The sequence below is a fragment of the Phalacrocorax carbo genome, chromosome 4 (assembly GCF_963921805.1).
Source record: "Phalacrocorax carbo chromosome 4, bPhaCar2.1, whole genome shotgun sequence".
NCBI lineage: Eukaryota > Metazoa > Chordata > Aves > Suliformes > Phalacrocoracidae > Phalacrocorax > Phalacrocorax carbo.
In genome coordinates this window covers 31,233,458-31,256,563 of record NC_087516.1, presented here as the reverse complement: position 1 = coordinate 31,256,563, position 23,106 = coordinate 31,233,458, and the positions used below count along the sequence as shown (strand labels likewise).

At 40.6% G+C, this 23,106-nt stretch overlaps 1 protein-coding gene across 5 annotated transcripts in view; it reads left to right on the top strand.

Moving 5' to 3' along the window:
- The first annotated feature begins 2,777 nt into the window (after positions 1-2,777).
- Positions 2,778-23,106, top strand: part of CLOCK (clock circadian regulator) — a 68,115-nt gene continuing 47,786 nt past the window's right edge. For 2 of the 5 annotated variants that reach the window (XM_064449464.1, XM_064449458.1), the window contains exons 1-4: positions 3,134-3,303; positions 14,042-14,143; positions 17,442-17,529; positions 22,885-22,942. The gene's annotated coding sequence lies outside the window, so the exon portion shown is untranslated. Of the gene's footprint in view, positions 2,858-3,133; positions 3,304-14,041; positions 14,144-17,441; positions 17,530-22,884; positions 22,943-23,106 lie in introns of those variants that run through there. The other 3 variants (XM_064449460.1, XM_064449461.1, XM_064449462.1) reach the window with 3 other exon arrangements.

Here is a 23,106-nt window from a genome sequence, read left to right as displayed (position 1 = left end):
ACATCACTTCTAAGCTTTCTGTCCTGCTCCTTCTAAGAGAAGGTGCATTAAAAAATGACCTCGGTTAGGCCATAACTTTGGCAGAAAACACAAATGTGTGTCATTTCCACAGCTGTGTTGCCTGTTTTGATCCTGTCAAATCCCAAATTGTTAAGACGTGCAAGCCACAAAGAATTATTTGCTGCTGCAACATTGCAGCAGGTAGATGTTATGCTCCCATACGTGCAGGGTGTGGAGAGAGGGCAGTATCTCTACTGTGTTTTTCCTGAAGAATTACTACTGGTTACTAAAGATTTTGTGGCAAATTTGACACAAGCAGCCTGATGCTATTTTCAACCTCCCAGTTTCTTGGCCATAGTCTAGTTCTGGTAATGACACATTTTTGTTGAAAATATTCCTGCTTTTTCTCCTGGATTTTCCATTCCTGCTGTATCCTATTAGCTTTACCACATTTCACCATAGGAGCATTATCCTTTGCATGAGTAATGAAATGATTAGTGTTGTTTATATCACATTTTCCTCAACTGAAAACTAGAATATTATGAATCAGTAAGTAACAAAAATACGTGTTTTTACTAATGCCTTTAAAAATTCTTCCTGTGGAAGAACTGAGCTCATGGTTAGCTGAGCTAACTTAACTTGGCTCTTTCGCAACATTATGGCTAAAGTGGTTCCGGTCCCTCACGTACCTTTGCATAAGATTTTGGTCACATGGTGAATCAAGTTGGGAAACTGATCTACCTGAAAAGTAATCCAGAAAGAAAAATCCAGAAGATTTTGCAGCCAGGTCAAGCTCCTTACTTCACTCCAGACACGAACACTAATTAAGCTTAGACAGATACATTTTTGAAATCATGCTTTCAGATATATTGCTGTTTAGGAGATCAACTGAAAAATACACATCCTTGTAACTGAGAAAAAAAACCTGGGAATATTTACATACTATTACCACTGAGCAATATTTTGTTTTACAGGAAACAGTTTGCTGCTATGTTCTGCTGCACCCAGAACAGGTTTATACTAACATAATCACTGCACATTTATATATATGAGGAGCAGCTGAGGGAACTGGGGTTTTCAGTCTGGAGGAGGCTGAGGGGAGACCTTATCGCTCTCTACAACTACCTGAAAGGAGGTTGTAGTGAGGTGGGTGTTGGTCTCTTCTCCCAATTACTAGTGATACAACAAGAGGAAATGGCCTCAAGCTGCACCAGCGGAGGTTTAGATTGGATATTAGGAAAAATTTCTTTACTGAGAGAGTGGTCAGGCATTGGAACAGGCTGCCCAGAGAAGTGGTGGAGTCACCATCCCTGGAGGTGTTTAAAAAACATGTAGACACAGCACTTCAGGGCATGATTTAGGAGGCACGGTGGTGTTGGGTTGATGGTTGGACTTGATGATCCTAGAGGTCTCTTCCAACCTTAATGATTTTATGATTCATATTCCAGTCCTGCAGTAGGCAGTATGGCTGGAACCCGTTACAGTTCCACATAAAGACAGTGCAGTACCAGTTAGTCACCTTTCTGATTAACTGTGGTACCTGATGATCTTTGTATTTATTAGCTTGGCCGTTTCACAACTGTCTCTCCAAAGTCAATAATACAGGCGCATCTTACAGTTTTTGTAAGCTCAACCAACACAAACACAAGACCACCGAATAGTCCTGCAAACCTCTACCACAGCTGCGTTTTCCTGTGCTGAAATGATACATTTTCTGAACAAATCTACACCTCACCACTGTGTAGCCTGCCTAACAAAAATATTTCAGTCCCATACAGGGCACTTCAGTTTATCAAGTTTACAATTAACTCTTTTCCCTTGCGGCCACACAAAAAAACCCCAAACTGTAAGGAATAGCAAATGAGAAGAATGGATTTAAATTGCTGCTTTTCAGTCAGAAAGCAGGAAGCTTACTTACTGTGAGCCTTCCACCAGTGTGATGGTCCAGAAATCCCTCAGACTTCAACTGCCAATATTAGGACCGTACAACACAAATTGTACAAACTGTGCAATACTAGTACAGTATTTTAAAAGTTACAGGATTTGGAGTAGAGATTTTAAACTCAGCAAGGATCATTCCCCATTTTTAACGTTAGGTAACCACGTTTTATAAAACTGATACTAAAAGGATTGTATAGAGACAACAGGACCGAGAAGAAGGTCAAGCCTGTTCTCGGCCACTCCTTTATGTTTTACCAGTTTATGCACACCGGTAAAAGAAACCACCGACCACCGTCAGGACGGGCTGCCTGTGCCCCCAGATAGCTTGCGGCGGCACGCCTGCTCGCAGGGAGCATCCCAGATGCTGCTCGTTCCCCTCGGGGACCGAACGCGTGGCCGGGCACAGGGTACCGTGCCGCAAGCAGGGACACGGCCCAGAACGCCGGGCTGTACCAGGTACCACGCTTCAGCAGAGGAGCACCTCTGTCCGGCGGGACCTCCGCCGGAGGCTGGGCCCCGGGCTCCGCGCCCGCCAGGACAACGAGCCCCGCAACACCGCGCCGGGAGCGGCGGCAGCCCCTCCGGCCGCCGGGCCGCCCCGCCCATCGCTCACAGCCTCCCGCGGCCCCGCCGCACGGGGGCGGAGGGCGGCCGGGCACCACTCCCCGGCTCCCCGACCCGCAGCCCGGCTACCCTCGGCCCAGTGAGCGGGAGAGCCCGGACGCCCCGAGCCACGGAGACGTGGTGCTGCTGGGTCTCACCGAGTAGAACTTTCCCGTTCCCGAGGCGCCGGGACTTGACCCGGCAGGAGCACCGCCCGCCGCAGCCGGAGGCTCACGCCCCACTGAGTGGCGCGGCTACCGCCATTTCCTCTTCCTCCTCCTCCCGGAGCGGAGCCGGGGTGAGGTGAGGCGAGGTAAGGCGAGGTCAGGGCGGCGCGGCGGCCACTGCGCCTGTGCAGCCCCCTCACAGCCGCGCACGCGCACACAGGCGGGTGGAGAGTGGAGGGGAGGTGGAGATCACCTCCGCGGCCGCGCCGGGCACCGCATGCGCAGCGCGGCGCGGCGGCGGCCTGGCGCGGGGGGCCGTGGTGCTGCGGGGTGCAATGCGCCTCGGCGCACGCGCGGTGGCGCGAGGCGCCGCGGCTGCCGGCGGTGGGCCCGGCGGCGCAGGCGCGGTGTGAGCGAGAGCGAGAGGCGCGGGGGGGGGGAACACACAGACGCACACACGGGACTGCCGAGCCCGGCTGCTGGTGCTGCCGCGGGAGGAGGCTCCGCGCCGGCGGCGGGCTCGGGGCTGCGCGCAGTCAGCGGCTTTCACCGGGAGAGGTCAGGCGGGCGGGCAGCGGCCGTGCGGCGCCCGGTAAGAAGAGCGCGCTGCGGGCGCGGGGCGGGCGGGTCCGGCCGGGCCCGGCGGCGGTGGGGAGTGGGGGGGATGGAGCGGAGGGGAGCCGTTAAAGTTCGACAGCGGCGGGTGCCCCGGCGGTGCGCGGGGAGGGCAGCGGCTGCCCTTGGGCAGGGCGCGGGCGGGGGCGGCCGCCGGCGGGGGCGGGGGGCGCTCGCGGGGCACCCGCTAGGCCCGGTGACCCACTTTGCTCCTGTCACAACTCCCGGGCACGTTTGGAGCCTTGCCCGCCTGGCCCGGCGCCCGCCCGGGCCGCTCCCGCTCCTCCCGCCCCCGCCGCCGGGGGGGGGGCCGGCGGTGCTCCCAGGGGCAGCTTTGCGGCGGCGCGGCGCGGTGAGGCGAGCGTTTGGGCGGGCGGGGGCCGCGGCAGCGGGTGCCCGACCGGCGGCCGCCCTGAGGAGGCGGCTGGGCCCTGAGGTGGCGGGCACCCGCGGCGGGACGGCTTGGCGCGGCCTCGGGCTCCGGGCGCTCCTGCGGCAGGTGGACTGGAGCGGCGGGGTGCGGGGCTGAGTACGCGCTTTCTGGGCTCGTTTTATTTCCTTTTCCCTCTGATAACTTTATTGCGGTGCCTGCAGTGTGTTGGCGCCCTTAAATGTGAGGACTTCTCAGCAGCCCCGGTCCTCTCCCGACTTAGGTGCATCCTTACAATCAGTATGTCGAATACTCTATGTGTACATGTGCGAAACATGACTGACCGCTGAGGGACTGGAAATCCGTGGTACTACGTTTTTGTGTTTCTGTTAAAGTAGATTTTGATTTTTGCTTGGCTTCACTTCCAAATTCCTGGTACTTTAGGCCTGGATATAAATTTGAAATGTTCTCTTTTTGTTTGTTTGTTTATGAGGAGGAGCACTTATAAACTAATCAAATGTATTGGTAGAGAGATTTTTATATGGCCGTTGTTTTCCTGTACATGTTAAAAGTTGACCTGCTAAGAGGCACAAGGAAAGTTTAGCTGGGATATGAAGTAGCATGTAGTAGCTGAGTGGCTGATCATAGACCCTGATCCTCTAAATCCTTCAAGTGGGGTTTTTTTATGACATAGTTTGACAAGCAGCGCTTTTGGTGGCAGTGTTGATTTAAACAGGCCTGCCTGTTCCTTGCTCCCAGCTCTCACCTCTTTGCTGCCCCCCTCAGCTGTACCAGCACAACGGTTCATGGAACCATGTCCCGTAACTGGGTTGGGGAAATGATCCAGGTTAAAATTAACTACCTTTTTTTTTTTTTTTAAATGTGGTTATATTTAACCTAGATCACTTCTCTGGGTGACAGGTGTGCCAGAAGGCAAGAGCATTGTTTAAGCAAACACTCTAGTGAAAGAAGTACTTGAGAAATACACCTCAACTGTCGTAGTTCTGGCAAACTTCAGTATGAGCAGTTGCAGTTGTTTCACGCTGTTTAATCTTACAGGAATAAAACCGATTTTGTCCATGAATATCTGTGGGGTTTGGGCCTGCTGTTTGGAATTAGACAGTATTTGATATAACAGAGGAATTTGACTTGACGGCACAGGTAGCTCTGCAAAGATTTTTTAATAAACTGCTGATTTTCATGTATAACCTTTTAAGATATTTTCTTAAAAGTGTTACAGATGCTGCTTTCAGGTTACCAAACATTACATGTTTGGGTTAGAGCTTTTTGGTTGCATGTGGGTGTTAGCATGTTTATGGTCTGAGAATTTTGTTGGTAAGGCAAGAGTTACCTCTTCTTAAGAAACAGTCCCAACAGGAGAAAAAAAACCCCACACAACTCCCGGGTTGATATTTAATAGTTTAAGATGTTATTCAGCTACGTCTTGTTTTTTATTTCTTCCGCTTTGTGTTCTTACATAGAAAAGTTTAACACATGTAGGTAAAATAAAAGGATGTGAGGAAAGCAGAGAGTGTTTTCTTTATTAATGTTCCAAGAATCCCATAAGCTTTCTGTTGTAGCTAATCTTACACTTCTTGTACTCAGCAATTTAAAAACTCAGTGGTAATTACTTTAAATTTAATTTTTAGTCTTGGTTAATTATCTTGTTAGTATAAAATTTCACTGAAGTCATGAATCTTTGTGGATGGAGTGCTCTTGCCAAGGAAACTGCTGCTTTTGAGAGCTTTGGGCTTTTGCTATTTTTTTGGCTGTATTTTAAACTTGTGCAAAAAGTTGAAGATACAAATTTAGTAGTAGAGATGTTAACCGCCGCGCTCCCCACATGTTCTTTATATGAAATGTTTTTATCAAGGTGAAAAGTTGTGAGGGTTTTTGCTAAAAATAATAGACTTGTGTTGCAAATTAGTTGTGAAGCAAAAATGCAGTTTTCTTCTCTAGGTAATTTCACAATTTGAAAACAGCTCCTTTTTTTAGCTATGTATCCTTCCAGGAGAGATGTGTAATTTGCTGCCTAGAGCCTCACAGCTTCAGCCTAACTTCATATATTGAAGAATATGGTTAGTTCTCGTAGAATAGAAAATTAGTACCCTAATTCCGTTTTTAATACAAAACACACAATGTAATTAGGAAGAAGTGGCATTACAGCTAAGGTGCCTTCCTTTTTATCACATTGTAATGAGTTATTTTTTCGTGAGGAAAAGGCTTTGGTAGATGTTTGAAGTAAAGAAAAGTGCATTTTAGTGTTTCAGCCTTTTTAAAGTACTTGCTTCCGTATGAATGCTGGAAATTATAAATACCAGATGATAAGGCAGATCTAGAAATGTTTCCGAGGACAGATGGTGTTAGTAGATTGTTGCATAGCAAAGACAGTAGTAGTTCCTCCCACCATACTTACCTTCTATTTATTTATTTTGCAATATATTTTTAACCTTTCTATGTTAATTGAGCTGGTTCACTCTGTAGAAAGCTGTACTGGCACCACCAAAGGGGTGGCACAAGAACAGGAGAGAGTTGCCAGGCTGCTGGGAGAGCAGCAGCTGTCTTAAGGTAGCTTTATCTCTGGAGAGGGGAAAAAAAAAAATTCTGTGAGACTATAGAGTGTGGCCAGACCATTCAACTGTCTCTGTCATCTTCTACTAATGCTGAATTATTATTAGTACTATTGGTATTATTTTGAATTTATTTTGAATTTAGTTGTCTTTCAGATTAGAAAGAGGTATAGGAGTCTGAAATAAAAGATTCCAGTGTAACTCTACCAGAAGCAAATCTGGCTACATCCATTGGGAAGGTATCTTATTCACTTCTGTGGGTGGTCCATCTGGGGAAAAGAACTTATCACACTTGCTTCTTACCTCAGTTAATGGCAGTCTGTAATAAATTGAAACTGTTGGTCGTTCCCCAGTTCATTTGTTGCAGGAGTTATAAGATGTGAAATGCAAAATCATGGAAGAGGAAGAGACTCATGGTTAATGCAGCTGTGTTCTGCCCTGAAGGATTGAATTCCCAACCCCTACTGCTGCCACAAAATTCCTTTGTAATGCAAAGGCCACTTTAATTTTGGCATACCTCATGCCTGAGTGTTTAATTTTATAGCCTTAATATTCTCGTACCATACGTTTTGTGTGTAATACAAATTCTTAATTATAGCCGCTTTCAGAATATATAATCATATATGTAAAAAGTTTTGGCGCTCTGCAGTTCTGATATACTTAGTATTATGTGGAAGCAACAAAGATTCATTGGTTCTCTGATTCTTTCAGCAGTTCAGTGGTGCATACTTTGGACTCTTTCCAACTGTTACATTTTGTCATTAAAATCACTGAATTAGTTTTCTTATTCTGCACTGATGTTCAGAGGAGCACCGTGAGTATATTATAAAATCATCGTCAGTGGTATTAATATTTTATTAAATATAGATACTTAAAAATTAGATATACCCTATGAGGTTCAAGACTGATAAAGGTGTATTTAGAGAGTGACTCTTACAAAGCTTAGTAGATACTACAGGCATTCCTCATCTCCACGATAAAAATGTAGCCAAATTTGGCATAAATGTGGCTACTTAAATGGTTTGTCCTTATAACGGTGTGTTTAATAATCTCAGAGTATATGAGAAAGCTTCAGTTTTGAGGTTAATATTACTTTATCCATAATGACAGCCTGGTGCCACAAGATAAATGGTGCTAGACCATTATGCTTATGTTAAAATAGAAGAAAACAGTTCCTGGAGTAAGACAGATCCATCTAAAGTGGATTTTAAAGCTAAATATATGTGGCCTTGTTCTTCTATAGAGGTTCTTTTACAGTTCCGTTAAAAAGGATATTTGCAGGTGTCTCTGAGAAGAGTTTTGATTCATGTTATTTTGGTATATGGCCAGAACCATAAAATAATATAAATGAGTCAAAACTGTGATTCGGATGGATTTTGGGTATCTAGCCCCAAATAAAATCGTAGCCATGTGTTGGCTAAATTTTAAAGGTCTCTAGGTTTTCACTAATAAAGTTTTCTAAACACCTTGAAATTTTGTTCTCACTCAGATCTTCCATAATCTTGTCACAACTGAGCATCTTGGCATCTAGATCTGTTTACTATTCATAAATTAGGCAATCTGTAAATTAGGCATTCACTTGTCCAAAGGCATGTTCAAACCACACCTCAGGCACACCTATGGGATTGGACTTGGACCAAAACCCTGTGGTGACTCTCCCTTTTGTTCAGAAACAGAAAGGGGGAAGAAGGAAAAGGCTTTGATGAGGTCTCCTTTTAAAAAAAAACAACCCAACCAAAAAATCCAACAAACCAACCAACCAAAAAAAAGCCAAAATCAACAAACCAACAAAACCCTAAACCCGAAAAATCCACTTTTCCTTGTGTACAAGATGTTTAAGGTCTAATTGGGCTGAAGAGAGATACTAGGCCACTTATTTTCTTGGAGAAAAAGGAGAGGAGTACCTGTGTTCTGGCCTGTGTTCCAAAAACTATTTTGTGTTTTCTTCCATTTAAAATTTTAAATGCCATTAAGAACTGGAAGGCAGGACTTGTGTCTCTCATTTGGGTGCCCTTCTCCCTAGAGAGGCATGCAGACTGCTGGCTCTGCTATGCCCAGCAAAGCTTTACTTTTGATTTTTTCATCCATGTTCTGAAGATTACCACTAAAATGGGAAGTTGTGAGTTGATCCATCTTCCCAGTGCAACAGGGAGCCTGCTGAGAGATTATGGTTTGAATCCCTTCTGACAGAATAGAGATTGGCTTTCAGACTTCTCTGCTCCAGGTTACTGTGCTGTAACCCCGTGCTGCTGGACAAAATGAGAGCACATCTTTTTCCTCCTGCTGGCATGTTAAAAGAACATATTACTCCTGTTCTGATGGGAAAAGCTTAGCTATGTATGTCAAGGACAGGGTCCAGGACTGTGAGTACGAACCTTACCTGTGTCCTAGGCCTTCAGAAACAGGTGAAGATAAAGGCATAATATTGTGTTCACCTTTATCATTTCTGTCTCCAGTAACTTTTTCAAAAGTCTTCCTGAGTGATACATTGGTCCCTGGCTTTGGTACTTTAGAACTGTGGATCCTGTTGTATTAAACCCCTGTTTTGTGACCTGCTAATAATCTCTTCTAGTGAAGACTATAGTTTAGGGAAGTATTGCCTATTACAGCCCGAGCAGGCAGCAAAACTTAATTATTAGTTCATCACGTGGTAGTGGTGTTGCTGTGGGATGCTTAGAAGAGAAGCAGTACCTGGGAATGGGCTGATCATTCAGCATGATGTTTGAATTTTAAGTGCTTTATTACTGGGCATAGTGCTGCTAACAACGATATCTACAAGAGTTCTTAGCTTGCAGCTCCACAGGTTTGTGAATATATCTCAGTTGCTTGCAGAAGGATGATCTCAGATCCCATAAGCATCTCACTATCTGCTGAACTACTAGATATCCAGAAAGTTCCAGCTCTTTAATACCATTGGGGCAAATGTTTGTCAACACAGGGGAGGCAGGCCTGTAACAAGTGGCTGGTGTAGGAGGGAGGAAAGATAATGTGTGAATTTCCTAACATATGCATTAGAAAACCTGAGGAAATATATGTTTTTACATATTAAATGATGATCTTAGAGAATGAGAGTGTGAGATAACTAAACTGCCTAATAAAAATACTTCAAAATAAAGTGTATTAATATAGCTAATTTCATATTTCCAATTCTGAGAATGCTGCTGCTGTTGTAAAATGGCGACTTATGTTTTATTTACATTTGACTAAAGTCTTTAATGACATAGCAAATATTAGTTTTTGGCATTTAAGAGCATTTGATGTGTTTGGTGGCTATTTTGTTGCATGTTTAATGTAATGTCACAGACAGGTTTTGCCTTTTTAGTTGTGGCTATTACTGACATGCACCCTGATAGAATAATATTTCATCAGTTAGGTGTCTACTGGTCGTTGTGAATTTGGAGAGGGTAAACTCCTGCTGGTTTGGTAAGGTAGAAGGTTCGTAATTTTTCAGATGGGTCTTGTCAGAGAAGTGCCAAAGGCTTGGGTTATCTGAGCTTTCATCAGTCATCCAAAAGCTTCAAGATGTATTAGGGGAAAAACTGTCTTGTTACACGGAGTAACTTTCCCAGTCCTCAGTCCCCTAAAGGTATATTTGAAACCTAAGTGTGAAGTTGTGAAAAGCCAGAGAAATCAGGAAATGTTTTGCCAAAATCTGCTTATTTCCCTTGGCTCAGTAAACAACCAAGAAATTTTCTCCATTTAAAGCTGTAGGGAGTTGCCTTTTTAAGCCCAATTTCCTAAGGAAACATGATTTATGCTTTTTCCTTGTTTTCTCTCATTCTTTCCTTACATACTCGCCACTAGCTTTTAAAATCGTTGATCGATTGCAGCCACGTTTGTAGCAAGGATAGAAAACTCAGACTGTAATGTTCCCCCAGGTTTGGGGAAAATAGGCCAACTGGGTAGAGAGAAACGTGTCACTACCCTCTCTTGAGAGAGAGCTAATGCACTTTGAGTTAGGTACTGACTTGTTTTTTTCAGCACCTGCTGGGTCTGTGCTGGGTGGGAGAACAGGAGATGGTTGTATGTGCCAACAGGGCTCGAGGAGACCGGCAGAGCATTGGGCTGTTTTGGAAGGGGATGGGGACTGAGAATGTCGTGGTGTGCCAGAGGTACGCCAGCAGGGGAAGCTGGCTTCTCATGGTGGGGGAAAGAAGGGTAGAGCTGTCAGAACTGTGCTTTACTGCCCGCTGAAGAGCTTACCTAATGATAAGCTGGTAGAAGATATTCTGACTGTTTACATGGAATTATTTAGTACTGTCATTGGAATTAGATGATACTATGGTAAGATATGGCGATATAACGTCATATATTAGATGATACACATGCCTGTGGTTGCAGGGTTGCCTGGTCTTAGTTTGGTTTAGTATGTAAAATAAATCCTTCTGAAATTAAAAGAGTAGTTTTAAGCTGTGTTTAAATTAATATTTTCCCATTGTTTTGGGAGAAAAAATTGTTTAGGTGTATTTCTTTGGAAAGACTGGAACTTAGACCTCACTTTCAGTAGTAAAGAGGAAAAGAAAGTGTAACCTGAGCTGAAGAAATAGGACTTTTCAATTTAAAGGCCACAGAAAATGAGTGCTTTCAATAGTGGAGAGATAATACTGAAAGGGTGCAGACTAAGGATGTCTGTTCATACCAGTTACTTTATGGAATACGTCCATTCATAGCCCAAGAATAAGATTTTTCTCTCAGCATAAGAACAAAAGATAGTACCTTCCAAATGGGAGTTCCTGTAAGCCAACTACTCCTCTGTCTTGTAACATGGAGTTATTAGTTGAAAAGCAGAAGGAGCTGGACTTCTGTCTAGAATGACATTTCTCTGGTTCTTTCCTGTCTTGCCTGTATTTGCACTACCTATTAATTATTATAAACAGCAGACTGAAATTTACCTCATCATGTTCAACTTGTAAGATTTTATCAAGTCTCAGTGGAGAATTGTAGTGTGTCCTGCTGATAGGTTTAGAGAAACTTCTCCTAGTCTTAGTAATGATGAAAGTGAAGGAAACTTTATTAGCTTGCTGCTTTCATTTCTAGAGAATTCCCTGCTCAGCTCAGAAATGTCAGATATACTTTTTAAGCCTTCAGTAACCGATATCTTCACAAATTTTATAGTATTCACAAATTTGAATTCATTAATTTCAAGTATTAAAATACTTCATTTTTAAAATCTCATAATGGACTGCAAAATAGGTGACTTTGACTTGTGCTTATTTTAAAGTAGTTTTCACAGTAACAACAAATATTATAAAGGAAACCGGATTTTCCTCTGACTGTGAGTAGAAAAGCAAGTAGCAGCATGAATCACATCTTCCAAGGACTGTCGGAATAGGAATGCAGATTTCCCCCCGCATCGCTGTCAATTTTAATGTAGTAATGTGATTAAATAGTTTTTCTTGCCATCCACAGCAGCAGCATTCATTATATATAATCAAGCTACTACTAGCAGTTGCATGGTTGAGGATGAAACTAGAGTTTGGAACTATATGGTAGTTCCAATGATAACCCTCTAACATCTCAGCAATTTTGCTTAAAATATGTTTTCTGAAAATGTTTTTGTTGTTCAAATACGGTACTTAAGTTTTTTCAAATTGTTTTTTTTTCCAGCTCAAAAGCAGTAGTTAAACATTTTGTGCTGCACTAAAGCTTTGCATGATGTTTCATAGATAATAAGATACAGTTCCAGCCTTGAAGAGCTTGTGATCTGAATTTCACTGACATAGAAAATGAGGAGAATGACCTCAGAAAGGGGAACAAGGATTCAAATTAATAAGTGAGTCACACTTAAGTGAGTGAATTGAACAAGTTGGGATTTCTAAGAACAGAATAAGGTAGATCAGCAAAGAGGAAGATGACACTATAGAGGCAAAAGACAGCATAAAGCAAGCCCAAATAGTGTAGGGATTTGAAGGAAAAGAGGGAAAATGTGTTACTTTGCAGGATCTGGAAAGCATAATAAAATCAGAAGAGTAGTCTGAATCAAGATGAGGAGTAACTAGAAGGTGTTAGGAATTGGGGCAGGAAAAAGATATGTAGAAACTTATGAATTATGTTGGTGGGTTTGGCTTTCATGAAGGAAAAAAAAAAGATGAGACAGGAAAAGGATTTGAGAATGTGCTGGTTTGATTGGTTTGGCAGGAATATCAGGGCAAATTCTAGTACTAAGAATTTTTCTTTTAACCCCTTAAGAAATTTTGCTGTCAATTTAACTTGCTTTTAAAGTGAGCGGCAAAATAGGCAACTGTGCCTGAAAATTCAGTCTCAGGTTTTCATGTTGCTCTGTCACTGCCTCCTATTACACCCAGTTTTTGTATAAGCTGAAGGACTTTTTATGAGTTTCAGCACAATTGAAGTGGGGCTATAGAAGCTTCTAACATCAAAGGTAATTGAGGCACTACCACTTTAAGTCAAAAGGATCATAAACTTCATTAAAATAACTGCAATTGCATTTCAAAATTATTTTAAACTGGTACTACCTTTATATGGTCAATTAAATTTATACTTTATTTGTATGTAGTTATGTTAATTTTAATACTGCTGGGATAAGAAATGAAAAATAATCTCTCATAAACTTCTATAGGTTGCTTTTTAAAATGGCACCTGGGCACTTTTCCTGCCCTATATAGTTATATAGCTATATACTGGTATTTGATTCAAAACATTGATTTCTAACTCTAGACTATTTCATTTTACTGTATAGAAAAGTAGATAAGTAGATGATAATGGTCCACCTTTCTTATCCCATTTGGCTTGTCCAGTAGAACTTCTTCAAACATAGGTATCCTTCTACCCCACCTTGACAGCTGCTTCTTTGGGTTCTATGTACTGGGGCACAGAGCGGTAAAGAACGGGGTTTGAAGTTCCTGGGGGTTTTTTTATCTTATGTCAAAGGAAATCTGCCTATGCTTGCATTTGATGGAAGGAAACAGATTTACGTATACCTGAAAGGATATACTTTGCCACATGGGAGTGCTGAATAGAGAGTATCAATAGTGATAACTGGCAGTGGTTTTCCCAGCAGGATTGTCAGCAGTAAAAACTATGCTACCAAATTGGCGCGTGCGTATTCAAAACACAGCACTGTATGTGGGATTACAGAGTTTGTGATCTGTGGAAGACAGGGAGGTATTTTTTTGTGGAGTAAGTAGAGTGTTTGTGTATAGAAATATCTATTGTATAGTTAGCTTCTGCTCAGTACAGCTTATTGAAATTAGTTTTTCATTAGTGAGGGGAAGATGTTTGAGCCTTTCTTACGCTGTTGTGTGCCATGTTCTCTGAGAGTTTTAAACTGTGTTTCGAGGTAGACCACGTGTCCTGTTTGAACTGTAGTACACACACAGAGTTAAGACTGTATTGATGTATTTTCTTTTCAGAAATTTGCCTGGTGTATTATTGATGTTCTGCAAGGTCATAATATACCCCAAAGCAATTGTAATGTAATAATTGTAATACTAATGCTTTGTAGGCATTGTTAGAACTGTAACTTTAATGTTACCATTAGGCTTGTTGCATTTGTCTCGCAGATTTGGATTTCTGGTAGTGCCAAAGTGACGTAAAAGGTGGTATGCACTTTTGAAGTTCTCCTTCATGTGTATTTACTTCATTATGTTGCATAGAGAAATTGGAAAGTGAAATTGTGGACAGTTTAGGGGTGGAAATAAAGTGACTGAAATGGCAGGAGAGAAAACAGCAGCAATCAAGGACTCAGCTCTAAAAGTTGTTTTGAATGGATTCATCTTTTTAGAACTGTGGGGTTTTTTGTTGTTGTTTTTCAGAAGACTGTGCCAAAGACGACTTTTGTTCAGATGACATCACACTTGGACTACTAATGCTATCCACCCACTCTACGAGGCACAATGCATTTCTAGGTAATTTAAGTAAGTATGTAGATTTTATTGCTACTAGAACAGTAATGCCTAAAACAGAAGCATCTCTTTTTCAACCTCAGGCAAGGAAGACATTCCACTTCAATTTGAGATTGAAATTAATTTGTATGGGGCAAGAATAAACTTCAAATAAGCTTTTAATAAGCTTTCATCGTGTACACTGGAGCATGGAATGAAACAATTGAAATAACTGTACCTGAGCTGCCTTGGAAACTAGGGCGGGGGGGGGAAGAGTCATGATGGCACTGTCCCCAGCAACGAAGTGTGCTATGCAGAATGATGCGTTGTACTGAATGAGCGTATGTATTGCAGTGCTCACAGCTTTTTGGGGTGGGGTTTTTTTTTGCAGATGCTCTCGCTAAAGTGGAGAATGGGCTTAATGCTCCACTGATGTAAGAATATATAGAAAGCAAAAGAATGCATCCTAATAGGTTCAAGTAGCAATATCTCTGTTCACATGTCCTCTTATTTGTGGAAGTGTTGCATTTACCCACTTCCTTGATAGGACACTACGTACTGTTCAGCTGAAGACGGGCTAGGAGGTGCAGGTTTTCATCTTTGCAGTATTTGTCTTATCTTTCAGTAGGGTTACCGATTGCTTTGTACATCCATGGTCACGCAAAGAGAAACATGACAGGGTGGTTTGTTTATGGTTCGTCTTATGAGTGACAAAGGGGTTTTGATTCGATGTATCATGAGGACCGTGGTCCCCCATAGCCTTCATGTATGTGTTCACGTACTTTTTCTTTGTAGATGTTATTGTTAAACTTTTTCAGATGCTCCCTTGAAACTGATCTATTTAGGTAGATCAGACATTGTGCCAATCTTGCTGAAACTGGATTATTTTGCCTTGCTGGCAGAAAGCCTTCCTGTATTCCTAATGGCTTAGCATGCATTGGAGATGTTTGGTCGTGCGTGAAGTTTGGTCGTGAATGCAGTTACAGGTAGCAGTGCTTGTAGTTAATGATGCTCGACACTTTCTATTCTATTTGCTTATAATTTAGCAAGACTTAAATCACTGAGCAGTAATTATTTTGTTATATACCTGCTTCAGCTAAAACTTTACCAAAAGCCAGCCTGTGTCTGAGAAAGGTACTCTTTTCTTGATTCCAAAGGCAACGAAGGTCTTACCACTGGAAAGATAAAGCAACTGCGTATGTTAAAACACGCATTCACAGTTTTAGGAGAAAACTTAAACTGTTATGCTACAGTATTGGGCTATTTTTTTTGTGTGTCATCCCAACCTCTTAGGCGGCATGATAGATATCTGAAAATACGGTTGGTACCAGTTCAATGATTTGCCTAAATCAATCTGTCCAAATCAGATGAGGTAGATGTATTCCAAGTCCTTTTAGTCATAACCAGACAGAGTTACTGAGCATGTTCTAGCTGGACTGAGAGAAGTAAACAGGCCTAATCTCCTCTACTCCATTGTGATGTCAGGTACAAACACTGAATAAGGAGACTTTCTTCTGCACTCTTTGTGCTTTTCCTTAGCCCCATTCCCCATCTATTGTTGATTCTGTCCTCCAGACACTGCCTTAGTAGTGTGTTTCCATAATGGCTGTGCATTTTTTATTCAATTTTTCTATATTTTTTGATTTTTCTTCCTTATTGATGGTCTTGTGTTTGGAACAGATCATAAAATATATTGTTTTGAACAATGCATGCTGTGTGTGGTTAAAAGTTACGAAAGACTTCTTTTTAAACATCCTGAAAACTTATGCATGCTTTGCGTCTTTGGGGTTCCTTTTCAACTAACCTTTTCAGACCACAAGGACCTGCTTTGTCTTATTAAGAATTTGTGTTTTCCAGGGTGTGCATCAGCTTTGTTTACTGCTTGTCTCTCCATGGCCTGTTTCCCTTCATCTTTACATTTTCATTAGTCCTTTTACTTGTGTTTCTTCCTCAGAACTACTTTTTTAACTTGTGCTAAAAATCATCAGTTTAAAACTGTTACAGAACTTTTGTATTTACTTGAATAAAAACATCTTTTTATACTTTTTAATGTTTTTCATAGAAGCATGAAAAGCAAAAAACTAAATAGAGAGAAAATACTTTTGACACTGATTTGTAGAAATAGAAAAGAGATTTGAAAGTTGTACTTCTTCTCACTGACTTGTGTGCATGTGTGAGTCCTTGCAGTAGTGCCCCAGTCCTTCTATGGAAACGTTCCCATGTCACTACTTATGCAAAACCACATTTACTCAGGAGAGCGGTGAAGCCAACCTACTCTTTTATTCAGATTTGTTGTTATATGCCTACTGTAGATGTGCACACAATCAGAGCTCATCCACAAGGAATGGGAAATGTAGTATTGTAGGGCAGTTATCTTGGTCGTAATTATTGGGGCTGCGCTGGCTATCTCGGTGAAGAAAAATTGCCACTCATTACATCAAAATTTGTTTAATAGGGTATACGGAGCTAATGATCTGAAAATGGTCTCTTGTTTCCTAACTGAAATTTAAGGGAGAAAAGAAAATTTCTGAGCAAGCTAAGAGATTATCTTAGGTTTTACATTTGGGTCAGTGGAGTTGACTTAAATTAATGAAATAACGTCGTGGAGCTGCTGACCAAAGCAAGGTATACCCTAGGCCAGGCAGACAGGAGGGAGAGGTGCTGTGTGGGAGAAATCACCAGGTTGTTTGTCTAAAGATTCAAATTGTGAAACATGAAGACAGACTTATGAGGCAAGTTGAAGACTTCCAGTTCCACTTTCTAATGCTGAAACTAGAATGTGTAGTGTGGAGGATGATCTTGACGTTTCTGCCCCTCCGTTTTGCTGCTTATAGGACTGCACTGAACTTTATTTTCAAATATTTTGGGGTTTTTGTGTTGAAGTGACCCAAGAGTGTCTGGTGTTCATGAGTTATAGGAAGATGGAATTTGTGTTCAGTGTAGGAGTAAACGGAATGGTTTATTGCTTCTTAGATTTTTATGTATTAAAAGTATATTGAATTCATATTAAAATTCTGTAATTGCTTAATAGGGTTTAAAAAAATCAATGAAATAAATTGTATTTAATGTTGATGAAAATTGCTTCTAACTGATTTGTTATTAAAACCAGAATTATTTACGAACTCTGGGTTTTACTTTGAAGCCGAGGCCCACACAGAAGGAAGCTTGTGAAATGAAAAGGATTATCATTTTAAGTATAATGTTCTATTTATGTACATGTGAAAGTTTGTATAGTGTTATTTTGTGGTTTATTTTTCATTTTCTTAAAAGACAATTTGTCTTTAGGAATTGTTTTAAAGAGATCTGATTTTCTTTTCATCTAAATTTTTAGCAAATGCAGAGTGAAGCCCATTCTTCCATTTGCAAAACTCTTCTGGAAAATTACTTGGATGCTCTATATTGAATGTCAGTGAAACTGGGTGAGTCTGAATATTTTGATTATTCTAAGCAACTAACGAGTTAATCATGTGTGACAAAATCCTGTTTATAACTTACAGTGCTAAGAGAAACTCTGACATTTAGCCTAATATCTAGAAGATTAAATTATTATATAAACAAATGACATAGCTCAGAAGGGGAAAAAAAAAAGGCAAAGATTAAGCAATATATTCCTGGCTTTCCTCCTAAGGTAAAAGGCTGTGTATATGCTGAATATATCTTTATCTAGTGTTTCTGTAACGAAGTTCTTCCATAACATAAGTTGCTAGATTGGTTTCCCTTAGCATTTCCGTCGTGGTATTCCTGTGGCTGTTCGCTGAGATGATGCTTAGAGCCAGGCTAATTTCAGCCTTATAGTAGACTAATATTCCTGTGTCATTAATCTGCTTTTTTTCAATTCATGTAGTTGCTCAGCACTGGATTTAGAGATCGATTTGAATGATTGAAGCAAACACATGTTCATCTTTAGCCCTTTTAAATTTTGTTTGAGTTAGGGCAAGTTAAATCACAGTGGTGGTGCTTACATGCTTGTCTCAGTCTACACCATCTGAATTGCTGAATAAAAAAACCAATGACAGCTCTGTCTGAAAGTTCAGATGTGCCAGAATCTTCAGTTTTCTCTTGCTGCATTTGATAGCACAGGTAATAGGAGGAAATAAATAAATGAGAGAAACACCTGAAAGAAATAAGGGGGAAACAAGAAAGGAAATAAAATATTTAAAGGGGCTGGGGGGGTGTAAAAGATGGAGTTAAGAAAGCAAGCAAAGAGAAATGAAGCCAAAGTGATAGGGTTATCCAGTTTTATGTCTTCTGCTGAATTCTGCAATAAGGAAAATGAGTTTTTTGTGGTAGCCAATAGGTTGCCATGTACTACGATCTTTCTCCTTTTTTTTTCCTTTTTTCTTAATTTCATTGTGGTGAGGAGTTAGGAGTAAAAGCCAAGAAGGCCAACAGGATGCTGGGTTGCATCAAAAAGGGCATCATCAGCAGAGATAAAGAGGTCATCATCCCACTCTGCTCAGCGCTTGTCAGGCCACACCTGGAGTACTGTGTCCAGTTCTGGTCCCTGCTATACAAAAAGGATGTGGAGAGGCTGGAAGGGGTCCAGAGAAGGGCCACCAAGATGATCAAAGGACTGGGAAGCCTGCCATACAAGGGTAGGCTGGGTTTGTTCAGCCTTGAGAAAAGGAGGCTTAGAGGTGCTCTCATTACAACGTACCAGTACTTAAGTGGTAGCTACAAAGAAGATGGAGGTTCACATGGAGAGGACAAGGGGGAATGGGCACAAGTTGCTCTTGGGGAGATTCCGATTGGACATGAGAGGGAAATTTTTCACATTGAGGACAGTCAACCATTGGAATAATCTCCGCAGGGAAGTGGTTGACTTGGCCACGTTGGACACCTTTAAGAGTCGTCTGGACAGGGTGCTGGGCCACCTTGTCCAGACTGTGCTCTTCCTAGAAAGGTTGGACTAGATGATCCCTGAGGTCCCTTCCAACCTGGGATTCTGTGTGATACTGTGAATTTTTCTAGAGTCTTTCAGTGCCCTCAAATATTCTGTTTGGTGAGATGACACCTGCTTTGCTTAGCCTGGTTTAGAAAAGTAGGATAAAATTCCAGTGTATGTATTACCATTTTTATTTGGATCATTAATATTGTTTTGGAGAAAATCTCTCAATTATGTCCCCATACCACATACTTGCTCAGGGTGTTTGAACTATATGTCTTTCCCAGAAAACTAGTTTTTAAGTTCTTCTGCAGGTGCGGAACGCCCTTCTGTCTCTGTTGGGGATGTACAGGTCTGAGTCAATTATTAAATCCCTGAAAAACTTCGAATGGCCAGTGTGATGGTGGTGGTGCTTCTGGAGATCAAGTGAAATCTAATGCAAAATAAGCTTTCTTGAACACCTAGCGTAGGAGTGTCAGCACCAGCTGCTTTGATCTACTGATCCATTTCTGCTGCTCCAGATTACTTGCTAATGGAGACGTAGCCAAAATTGTTCACTTTGGTTATAAGTCAGTAGGTAAGGGCAATTATCATCTGTGATATAACTGGATTTGTAGAATAGGTACATAAGTTTCAGTGCTAATATTTACAGCTTTCAAAGTGCCATGAATGTTCTTTGCAACTTCTGTTAATAATAACTGTTGAGAAAACAGATAAATGCTACAAGTCACAGTAAATCAAATTGCTAAATCATAACTGCCTTCTGAAATTTTGATTGCTTAGTCTGTTTTTATTCCCTGCTTATATTCTTAAATTGTTAAAAATGGGAATCATCTGATTTCTTTCATTTCATAATTTTTCTATAGAATTCTCGAATTTGTATACTTCCCACCCCATGTGTTCTGCTTGAGCTGCTCATCTGCATTTAAAAAACCAAGCCAGTGTTTTATTGTAGTCATTAAGTAGAATCAAGACAAAAAAAATGAAAAAGAGATGGTCTTTATAGGTGTTTGCAGTTCTTACAGTCTTTCTGTGCATTGAGCTGTAACCAATCAGGACAGATTTCTTTTTTTTCCATTCCCCGCCCTGGACTCAATTCCTCAATTTGAGGTTGTAGGTGGCAGTTGTTAAGGTTTTGAAAATGTAGGTAATATTTAGTTGCCCATGTTAACTCATTTTATCTTGAAGTAACAGTTGTAAGAGTTCTCCCCATCTGCCCTGTGTAATTTTAAGTTTAGAGATTCACAAGAATCTTGCACACTTGCTAACAAAAGCTAGCATATTTTATTTTCCTATGCTTAAACATCTCCATTCAATTTGTACAGTCCTTTCTAATAGAGCGATTATTACTGCCACGTGTGTATGTAGCACTTTAGCTAGCAAAAACCCAATGCATTAGGTAAAAATCAAAATTTAGTACTTAGCTGCTTCATATATGCTTTGGGAGGAGGCCTCACTGAGACAGGTACAAGCCTCAATTTAAAATTAAGAAAAATGTTGAAAGTTAAATCATGAGAACTGTAAGCCAGCACATTATGAAGAGTCCTGATTATTTGAAGTAATCTTGTCTTACGAATATTGCACAGTTATGTTGAAGCGTATATTTCATTCTCACTCTATTTGCGTATTTCTTAATGTGTTAGACATAACTAAACTCTTTCAAGTCTTAATGTATGCTTGCATACAATACTGCTGTTCTCATTAGCCTCCTAGCATGTGGCCTCAACATGTCTTTTGTACTAGTTTCAGGATTTCCTGTAAATATTGATAGCTTTTGGAATCCAATTCCTCAATACCAGTGTTAAATAGGCGACTAGCAGGATCCTAGGTCATTGAAACCATATTCACAATGTTCTGAACAGAAGAGAATTGCCATTGAAAGTAAAACCTGATTATAGTTCTACTTTTTGATAACTGATATATTAATTGAAAATTGGAGTAGCTATAATGCCTTTATAAATACTTTCTTAATGTTACTTTTCAGGACTTAAGTACTTGGAAGATCTAAGTTAGGTTCTGTTAATAAAATGGGAAAAGAGCCTATAAGGGGTGGATTACCACATTTGCTTTGATTTAAAATATTAATTGTAAAATACCTCTAGTGCAACTTGATTTTTTTAACTAGGTCCTACTTGCTAGTTGAGATGACAGTCTTTTAAGCAGTGATAATTTTAGCATCTTCAGTAATGACCTGGAAGGGAAGGTTCTAAATGTTTGCAAATAACATATCGTTGTACTAATTTGGGAGGTGTTGAGAACTTGAGAATGCAGAGAAGGCTTTGAAGGGCAAGAAGTAAGCATACCGAGACATGTGTTTTGGTAGATAGAAACAGTGTGGTCCGATCATTCTGTGAAAGAAAAGCTGGAGAAGTAGTAAAAGAGAAAAAGAAAAAAGCTGAGGAAAAGAGTTTACAGTCATATAAATGTAGTGAGTATGGTCCCAAGTAGTTGATATGATTTTGTGTTGAGTATTGTCGATAGTAAAAAGGACTAATAGTTCATCAATGTAAATGACTTCGAGGACTCATTTGAAACTTTTAAAAAGTTTATATGAAAGTATCAGGGCAGAACCTGAATTTCCCAAAATATTAAAAAGACCTGAATTTGTGACATTTTTTTTCTTCCCCATTACCTAATCTTATCTCAAACATGGTAGCAGCAAAGCTTAAAAAAGCTGGGCTTAGGAATTCCTCAATTATTGTACGTTTTATGTCTTCCAGTCAATATCGTGATCTTAAAATATTTTTGAAAGAGCTGAGGGAATGGGAGTTAATTTACAGAATTTTTGCTATGAGTGTTGATTTAGTCTGCAAGGTCCAGAAAGCTTTCATTTAAAAAAAAGAACCAACATTTTGAAGATCATGCTGATCTATGGAAACAAGGAATTTGTTAGCCTGCTTTTGCTGCTTCTCTGGTGACCCTCAGAAGGTGAAGTCAGTAGGTTTTCTGGACTCGCTTAGTCAGCACAAGCTCTGAAAGTTTTTACTTGTGTCAGTAGCAAGCCACAGAGGAGTGCATGCTGCTGCTGCTCAGGAGAACGAAGAAAGAATTTGACCAAATTTAATACCTACATAAATCGATAATGTTTTAGAAACACAGAATGCTAAAAAACCAGTTGGTGAGATGTTAACAGTGCTACTTCAAACTATGGTTTTCCTTTGAACAGTGTTTACTGAACATTCAGAAATTCACTTATGTTCAGTGCTCTAATATTTGAATACTTCAGTAAAGATGTTCTTCCTTTTTTATTTCGATATCTGTAAGAATATTTATGCAGAATGATTACAGTAAAATTACCTTAAATTTAGAGTTGACTTCATATGCTTTGTTGCTGCATAGCTGTTTCTGCTTAGTTCATGCAGTACTATCCCTTTTGTTAAAATAATGCACCATCTTTCTTTCCTGCCTGATCAAGTCCAATTATTGACTAAACGTTGGCTGATGTTCCATTTTCCTTTTGATTCTTGCTTATAGCAGGGTGGTAAAAGGATCCCCAAAAGTCGTTACAAAGTGTTTTGCAAATAGTTTCCAGGCACAAGAAAAGTGAAGTCTTTCTGCCTTGGTTTTGTCCATTCTTTAGCCAGGGCAACAGTTAAGACATTTCCTCTCTGCATCAATTGCAAAACTTTTTTATTTTGTTTTGGTTTTTTTCCCTTTCCTGTTAAGGCACTTGTTGCCTCTGTAATATGAAAAACTTGTCCTGTATCTCAGGTTTTGCAATCACTGTAATTCCAGCTGAGCCTGGATTGTTATACTGAAAGTTCTGAAAAAGAGTATCTCTAGTGTTTTTTTTAATGAAATTAAGGAGTAGTGCAATGCAGGCATTTGAAATTCTGTAACTATAGTACTGAGTTTTTATTTAATGTATTAACTTCTTTTTCTATGACAGGTGTTGTATTGGGGAAAACACTGAAGGATCCACTGGCAGAGACCAGAATTTTAGAAAAGTAAGTCTTTACTTTTGTTAAGTCTTGTTAATCTTATGAGCATAACAGTAAGCATGCTAATACAGAAGTGTATTTTGCCACATATTTTTTGAACACACTGAAGTTACCATCCACTAGCATTTCCCTTGTTTTGTTCTGTTCTGTTTTCCTACTACATCATTCTT